The sequence below is a fragment of the Pinus tabuliformis genome, chromosome 8, assembly GCF_031772625.1.
Source record: "Pinus tabuliformis cultivar Carrire ecotype Pingquan chromosome 8, CPIR1, whole genome shotgun sequence".
Classification (NCBI taxonomy): domain Eukaryota; kingdom Viridiplantae; phylum Streptophyta; class Pinopsida; order Pinales; family Pinaceae; genus Pinus; species Pinus tabuliformis.
This window is the reverse complement of record NC_142294.1, coordinates 1,212,920,341-1,212,930,247: the sequence shown is the minus strand read 5'-3', so window position 1 is coordinate 1,212,930,247 and position 9,907 is coordinate 1,212,920,341.

The following is a 9,907-nucleotide window of genomic DNA, read 5'->3' as shown; positions in this document are numbered from 1 at the left end:
TTCCTCAAGCTATTTCGCAAGGAAATAGAGAATTTCTCCTATTTTTAGGGGCTAATCCCTCCAGGATTACACAAGGAAATAGGAGTTTCGATGAGGCTTGAATTGACTAAGTGTTGGCTAGAGAAATATGAAGGAGGAGAATATGATTGTAGTGCAGTGTGTGCTTCAGAGTTGAAGCAAGACATTATAATTGTTTCTCTTCTAATATGAATTAATGCAAACCAATGGAGGGGTTTTTCCCAGTTGGGTTCCCCTAGAAATCATTGTGTACTTGTGGTTTTTCTTGTTCATGTCTATGCATGTTGTTCTAAATTGTGATTTTCACTCCACAAATTAGTAGAGTAGAATTTATGTCTCTTGTTTTAAGTTCGATTTCTTGAGCAATTTCAATTTCTATCAAATTTCTGCAAATTGAGGAAACATGTACGAAATTATGTTTACACTGATGGGAATATGTATTTTTGAATAGGGCATTTAGAATTTTAATTTAATAATCATTAATTGTTAGGTGGATGGAAGGGATTTAACTTCCATAGAATATTATATAATATTTTTAATAGTAGTCATAGATCAAAGGTTGAAATTTTTCTAAAAAGTAGTTATTCCCTCTTCTTCTTTTTAAATAAATTGATTAATTAGAAAATGTCATATGAAACGAGTCATGGTGTTTGGGAATGTGGTAGTAATATGCCATGGTATTGTAGCAAAAGTTATTTAAGATTAAGAATCTTGTAACATGTTTTTGTAAATGTATACATGTTTAGCTTATATATTAATTAATTGTATAATTAATAATAATAATAATAATAATAATAATAAAGTTGTTAGTTAATTAATTTTTATGATTTTTTAATCTTAGACAATGTGAAACGTATGATGAAGTAACCCTTTTGATGCTTATAACGGATTGATGTCTTCTGGCATTTACAATCCATTTAATTTATATGGTTGCATCATCTATAATTAAAATAGAAATGTGTGTCTAAATATTATACATTTTGGAGTTTTGAATAATGAACATAAAATGAGAAAACACAATTAAAATAATATTTATGCAAATAGACGTGCCTATTTTGGAATAAGAATTCTACAATTTTAATTTAATTATTAATAGTTACTAGGTGTATGGTAGAGATTTAACCTCCATAGAATATTCTTAGTATACACAAACGTTGAGATTTTTTTTTTTAGTAAGAAAAAAACAACTCTATTAATATAGTGAATAATATAGTACATATGTTCGATCAGATGTATCCCATCATTGATCATTGTTTAGAAAAATAAACCGAAAGTTATGAACAACCCATATATAAGTTGTCTACATATTACATTCAAAAATTGTAATAGGCATAAATATATGAACCCGTCATCTGTTGTGGTATATCTATACAATATCCCACCATAGAAGATCATTGTACAGGAGAATTCGCTCCACATCAACAAAAAAGAAAACAAATTCTATGCACCAAAAAAGAACATATCATGTGCATCCAAGAAGCTAGTAGCATATCATCATGTTAGTATTCACAAAAACACAAAAAAAATAAGCCAACAACATAACATGCATAATTGTTTGGTTTCCTTGCATTTGTAGATGATTTATTTAGGAAAACGAAGCAAACCATCATCCACTCTTTGTTCATCCATCACAATCTCAATATGCATGCTGTTTAGTTCATCCTGTAAATCTCTCTTGCACATACAATCTTCATTTTGGTTATGCACTCGTCCTATGTGATATAGTGTTGAGTCCTTTAAGGTATGCCATATGTTCTCTATCTGGCATAGTCAACCATTTAACATAGGTTGTTTAATTTTGATTTTACCATGAATGTGCTCAATAGTGGTCCTAGAGTCTCCATATATATGAATACTGGGAATATTGAGAAATGTGATGAACCATAATAATCCCCATAAAGCCATCACTTCTGCCTTCATATTCAAACCTCTATCAGCCCCCCAGTGTACCTAGAATTCTTTTACCTCTAAAAATTTGATCCAAAATCCACATCCACATATACCCCTTTGCTGCGCCCCATCAAAAAATCCAGTCATGTATGTAATCTCTGGACTAGGTCTCTTTTCTGCACTTTTTTTCGGACCGCGGTCCTGTAAAATTCCAATCATATACCACTGCATAATACTATCCAGCATCTGTACAACATACGCCTGAGAATTTTCAAAAATAATTTTTTTACAACTCTTCCATATTTCCCAGAAAATAGCGAGGGGTACCATATGCCATGCTGGTTTTTTATTACTCCACCAAAACAAACAACTCTCAATATTATCAAAGCATATGTAGGGAAATCCCACATACTCAGTAATGTATTCACAGATATGTATAGCAACTGGACATGTTAGAAAAGGATATATATTATCTTCACTAGCATGCATACGTAGTACACAATATGTTGGCCCCTGCCAATTTCTCTTTTTCAGGTCCCCCCATATTAGATTCTTATTATGCCATACAATCCAAATAAAAGCAATCATTTTAATAGGCATCCTAGTTTTCCAAAAATTCTAAAACCAATATACCTCAATAGATTGTATCTCTTGTCTGTAAAGGGTATTGTATCCATCCGCCACCATCACACCTCCAGCCTTCATATTTTTGGTCAATGCAATCTAATCGCCACCCGTGTCCTAGCATATACGAGAAATTTTCATAATCTTCTTGATATGTTACCATTCTTGTGCCATCCGGTCCATCAGTCCTAAATCTCTAGCATTTTTCCATATCGGTATATGGCCATACCATTCTTGAATCACTTGATTCTAGAAAAATAAATTTGTACTGTTTAATTTATGTATTAGCTCCACATAAAACAAAGGTTAAGATTTATTTCCAAAGTATTTATGTGTTTTTTTCCGTTTTAGTTAAATTCATTCATTAAAAAAATGTCATATGAACAAGTGCCATATGAAATGATTTATGATTTTTTTGGAATGTGTGTAACAACTCTAGTTAATAAAGGCAAAACAATAACCAAGGTCATGGGACACGTATTCCAAGCTGGGTGCTGGGAAAAACATCCTAGTGTGGGTGTTTATTTAGTTTATTATTGCTAAGGAAATTGGCAAAGGCGAAGACAAATTCTTTGGGAAGGTATGAGGAATTAATTGGCATTTTATTTTTGAAAATAATGGAAATTAGGAGAAGATTAAGGTGAATGGTCACAGGTTGCATGTGAGGAGGAAAATGAAGGAAAAGAATGGAAATTTGAAGAAAATATAGGTTCACTAATAAAAAGGCTTCTATGGATCAGTTGGTACCTTTTGTCAATTTAGTTTTGGAAACCTCTCTCTATTCTCTCTCTCACACTCTTGGACACTTCTTGGAGCATTCTAGCATTGGATCAGGGAAAGCAAAGGAATGACCAAGAAGGCAAAGGAAAGTAAATATCAAGCAAGGAAGAGCAGGATCAAGCGACTACAATGGGATTACTTGAAGGTATCGATTTTCATGTGTGATTTCCTTGCTATGTTTCATGCATGGACATGCATGTGTTTATTTGGTTCTCTTGTTTTCATAGGCATGGGATTTTCTAGGTTTGACAATGTTCTTCAACCTTGCCTTTCCATTTTAGAATAGCCATGGTGTGGTGGGTTCTCTTGTATTTAGTGGTGCTAGATTACTGGATGGTTTCAAAATTGAGTGTGGTGGTCACTTAAAGAAGGAAACACGGCCTAGGAATCCCTGGACTAGAGAAGGTGGGCTTACGATAAAGAAATATTTTGTGTACCTTGATGGGCCTAGGAATCCTTAACCAATGAATGGCAAGATATATGTTATAGCCTAGAGTTATGTGCCCTCGATCAGGCCTAGGAGTCCTCGAATAGTCAATGGCGAGATATAGGGTAAATCTTGGAGGGTGGAGTCTTGACTAGGCCTAGGAATCATCAATCGATGAATGGGAGGATATATTGTAAATCCAAGAGATTAGGAGGAAGACAAATTCCTCACGTTGTAGGTGGAGAAATTCAGTGGCATCCATGCTTGTTTAAGGACTAGTGATTCAGTGTGGATTGTGGTAAAGCCTGAGGAAGCTCGGTTTGGTTTGGTTTTGAGTCCCACATTCATGCTTACAATATGGCACAGGGGTAAGTAGCTGAAAGAAAATTTTGGTTCAGCCAATATATGGTTGGGTGGTTCATAGAAGTCCCAAGCTTGGTTGGATTTTTCATTCATTAATAAGATATTCCTCTCCTTGGTATTTCATGTGTAAATATGCTAGTTTATATGTGGATTTTATGGCTTTTATATGCTTGTTATTTCTGTCAGTTATATGTTAGTTATGAGTATGTTTTATGACAGACTTTATGTATGGATTTCATCATGTTTTGGTTAGCAAATGAATGTATAATGTATATATGTCATAATATATGATAATGCGACTATTGTGATAAGGAAACAATGCTTATTTATGAACCTTAGATAAGTATGAGATCCCTATGCTCATATTTGTTGTTATGACCTATAGATTACATATTTGTGACATGTTTTATGAAATCCATGTCATGGCTAGTAAGGGTCAAATAAAGTACTTGCACCAGTGATTGCATTAGTATATTTTTTTCATTTTTATTATTCATTTCTAGAAGTTTCATGAAGTTTTGGGTAGTGGCCTTAGTCCTAGCCTTGAAAAATTGTCATAGAATATTGAGTCGCTAGCTCAGGACTAGCTAAAAAAGTCCCCTATCGTTCGCATGCATTGTTGTGGGAGTGATTGGAAGGCCTCAGTCACATGAATGGCTTGTCATGGGAGTGGATGAGGGTCTAGATCAGTGAAATGTCAAGTTTTCTTAGGGGTTGGTCACTTGGAAAGCTTGGTTGGCTCCTGAAGGTTTTGTAGCATGTGTGGAAGGTTAGAATGGTTTTGTTTTGCCAGTTCCACTTCCTTAATTGTACAAAGGGAGTTGAATCACATCATAGTAGCCTCTCGTCAAATGCTTACCCCAGTGGATTGGTTAACTTGGGTAAATGTGGGAGGAGGGAACTACAAAGTGGTCTCAAATCATGGTTCACCCATTGGACTAGATGGGCAGTGTGTGTTGGACATGCATACATTTTGGTTGCATATGTGTTCTTCATGCTTGTAGTCTATGTGAATGTGTTAGGTCCCTATACTACTAGTGTAGGCCGTTATTGCTATTATTGAAACCCCCTTATTGTATTTTTGTGCCCATGTAGTCCCCATATTGTTATTAGTGTGCCCTATAGAAGCTCACTATTGTTATTGTTGTGCCCTTATAATATTACTGTTATGTTGGCTCTGATTATATTGTGACCCCTTAGGATCCTATATATAGAAAGGAGGTATTGTCATTTGTTTCATCGAATAATTGTTCATTTATGTAATGTAAATGAGGTTTCCCCTTTAAAGAGGCTGATTTTTGAAGTTGTTGATCTATATTTTATTCTATTTTGTGAGTTGGTTGCATAACATTTGCTATCAGAGCTTTGGATTCTAGGGTTTTGATGCTCCAAACAGGTCATCATGTAATTTTATCTATAAAGTTTTTTTTACGATGTTTCAGAATCTAAAATTAAAACCCATTTGAGATGAAATCATGTTCAACCGTGTGTCCGAATTTGAGATCTTTTCTAGCTATATTCTTGGAGATATGATCCAAGGAAGTTAGGGTTTTGGTAGGCTCCCAAATTACATCCCAACCAGGTGACCTTGGGAAATTCGTCATACTTTTCTCTCTGAGCATCGGATTGAACATTCATAAGAAGTTACAGAAATAGGATGAACTATAGTTTTTGGTGTATCATTTTGAGGTCTGAAGGTTGAAATAGTGACACGTGGAAAGTAGTACAATCCGCTCTACTAAACCAGTCTATAATCAGGTAATTGTGAGAGATTTTGCATAAATCTTTCTTGAAGATTCCAATATTGATCAGAATTGTGGGGTTCGAAATAGGCCTCAAAGGGATACCACAAGATATAATTTCAGATCTTGGAGATCCGAAATTACAAAGATACAACAGATTCAACATCGAGCTCCTACAAAGTGAAGAAAGGTGTGTATTTTTTTTTTAACTTTGCATAGGTTTGGTTTGAAAAATTAGTTTGAAGTGAATCAAAGGGAGTAATGAAGAAAAATTATCATTAATTGATGCCCCAAAGAAATAAAATGGAAACACCTAGTAAGCAACCTGAAATCTCTACCATAACTCATGAAGAAGAGGAAGAAATGCAACATAATATATCAGAATTACGAGACCAAGTGATACAAGGTTCACTCTCACAAAAAGTAACAGAAGCTAAGATGGATGGTTTAAAGAAAGGCATGGAAGCTAAGATGGATGGAATGGAAGCTAATATGGAACCTAATATGGATGGTTTAGAAGCAAAACTGGAAGAAAACATTGAAGATTTGAAGAAAGATATGGAAGTTTTGAAAGGAGGTTTTGCAAAGTTACTACATGAAATGCTTCCTAATGGTGAAAAGGTAGTAGATAAAACTCATGATGAGAAGAAAGTAATGTTAATAATGATTTCATAGAATCTAATGTTGGATTTAAGACTCACCATGTTCCAAAGATCGATATGAGGAAGTTTGATGGCAAGGATCCTATAACATGGATACTAGAGATGGAACAATATCTCGATCTCCATAATGTGCAAAAAACACAAAAAGTACGCATTGCAACCTTATATTTGGAACCCAATCAGTTTGTATGATATTGATGGCTTTTCTCTCGTAAACAAATTGTCACTTGGTCAATTTTTATGGTGGAAATTATAGCACATTATGAGGATACAAAAATAAACACCTTATTTAGCTAATTGATAAATCTCAAACAAAATGGTTCAATGGTGGAGCACATTGAGGAAATCCAAAAATTGAATATAAGGGTAAAATAGATTCCAGAGGAGCATAGGATTGATTTGTTCATAGGGACTTTAAAGGATAACATCCAACATGAGGTCCACCTTTGGGAACCAGATTCATTGGAGAAGGCATTCAGGTTGGCAAGACATATTGAACGAAAAATTATGGCAACAAGGAAGCCTACCACTCACAACTATAAAGATGTAAGTGTTGTTTCCCCTAGCCTTCCACAACCTATAAGATTGACACCACAAAAATTGGAAGAAAAAATAGCAAAATGGCACATTAAGAACAAAATAAGGTTGAGACAAGTAAGACCCCAAGTTTGTTACAACCTTTATCCATTCCATGTCAACATTGGGAGGTGGTTCCAATGGATTTTATTACAGGTTTACCCAAGTCTGAAGGAAAGAGTGTCATCATGGTGGTAGTTGATAGACTTACCAAGTATGCACAATTTTGTGCATTAACTCATCCATTTAAATCCATTACAGTTGCTACTACATTTACGGAAACAATTCAAAAGCTACATGGAAACCCAAAGATTATTGTAAGCGAAAGAGATCCCATTTTCACTGGAAATTTTTGGACAAAATTAATTTCTTCTCTGGGTACATAGTTACCTCATAGCTCATCTTAGCATCCCTAATCTAATGGAAAAACTGAGATAGTGAATAAATGTTTGGAACGATATCTTTGTTTCTTTGTATTTGATAAACATACATAATGGTTCAAGTGGTTGCCTCTGGCTGAATGGTGGCATAACACTTCCTTCCATACTGTAGCAAAAATGACCCCATTTATGGCACTTTGTGGATATCATCCACCATCGGTCACATCATATTTAAGAGAAAATTATAAGATTCAAGTAGTGGAAGATCACATCGAGCATCAACAACAATTTCTCCAATTCTTAAAGGATAACCTCACTTTGGCGCAGAATAAAATCAAACAACAGGCAGATCAACATCATAGTGAAATAAGTTTTGGTGTAGGTGACTGGGTATTTCTACGAATACAACCATACAAAAAAATGTCCCTCAAGCAAGCTAATAAGGATAATAAATTATCACCAAAGTATTATGGTTTGTACAAGCTGTTATAAAAGATTGGTAGTATGGCATACAAATTGGAGCTTCCTGCATCTTCACAAGTGCAACCAGTTTTCCATATGTCATGCTTAAAGAAGGTTATAGGTGACAAGATCCTAGTTCAAACAAACTTTCTAGAACATGACGAGGAAGGAAAAAACATATTGGAACTTGAAGCAGTCACAGAAACAAGAAATTGACAACTATGAAATCGATCAATTTTAGAGTATCTCATCAAGTGGAAGAACTTACCCACTAAAGATTCCACATGGGAGGATAAGAATTTTATACAGAAGCATCCAAAACTACTGAAGCATTTAGGACAACACTTTTTGAAGGAGAGGAGCATGTTAGGTCCCTATACTAATAGTTTAGCCCCTTATTGTTATTAGTACAACTCCCTTATTGTATTATTGTACCCATGTAGTCGCCATATTGTTATTATTGTGCGCCATAGAGGCCCACTATTATTATTGTTGTGCCCTTAGAATATTATTGTTATGTTGGCTGTGATTATATTATGACCTCTTAGACTCCTATATATAGAAAGGACGTCTTTTCATTTGTGTCATCCAAGAATTTTTCATTTATGTAATGTAAAGGAGGTTGCCCCCTCGAAGAGGTTGATTTTTGATGTCTTTGATCTATCTTTTCTTCTATTTTGTGAGTTGGTTGCATAACAGATTGGTGTGTGTGCATTGTGTTGGTCATGGTTTCATTTTTGTCACCATGTGAAAGTTGATGATGTTTTTGTCGAATGTGTTTGTCATCAGTGTATGTCAGTCATGCATTGGTTATGCATGTTATTGTTTATATGTTGTTATGTGTACATTGACATGGTTATATTTTTCCTGCATGAGATCATGGTATGTTGTTGGTATGTTCATGAATAGTAACTAGATGATAGTTGAAATGATTTTTATGTATTGATGTGATTATGATTATGCATGTATTGTGCTACTATGGTTGATCTTACAGACTAGATATCCTCCCCTGAACTATATCGAGATATGTTTATTATGTCATGTTTTGATTTATCCTGACATGGTATACTTGCAAGAAGAAGATCAAATATGACTAGCAATATGGTAGACTACAGTTTATGAGACTCTCCTTATGAATCAGATGAGAAGTGTGGTGTTGGGCACTCTTCTGATATAGCAAACACATTGAGAAGCTTGAATATAGATATAAGAAGTTGCAAGGTAGATAATGACAAAATCATGGAGGCAAAAGAGAAACAAGAAGAAGTTAATGCAGTCATCCTTTAGAGTTTGTCATAATTGAAAATACAGAGACCATTTAGGATCACCCATGGTAAGGAGGAAAAAACTAATGGGGCATAGGTTGGATAGGGATGACATGATCCGAGATGTACGCTTTTCGATACTCTGGATAGGAGAGGTGATGGACATAGGTTCTACTCTAGTTCTGGTTCTCACAGGCACTATTATCGTCATCATTATCATCCTTACAAGAGGAGTGACAGGGGATATTTTCTAGATGAGTTCAAGAAAGCGAAGGAACCTACCTTTGATGGATATTTGAAGAATAATAAGGATGCAGAAGCATGGCTACTTGGGATGAAGAAATTATTTGAGTTGCATGAATACACATAGAATATGAAGGCTATAATAGCTATCTTCTGCCTCAAAGGGAAAGCAGACATCTGGTGGGAATATGTGAAGTGGGTTATAGACATCCAGACATAAGACTTGAGTCGACATGAATTCAAGAGACTTTTCAGGAAGAAGTACTTGTCAGAGAGGTACTACGACAGCAAATCCAAGGGATTCTATGAGATAAATATGGGATTGATGACAAATGAGGAGTATATGATGAAGTTCTTGGATTTATTGAGGTATGCATTGTATCTTAAGGATGAAAGGGCCAAATTTCAGATATTTGTCAATGGATTGCCATTAGCATTTAGAGGTTGGATTGAGTATGATGAGCCTTGGTCACTT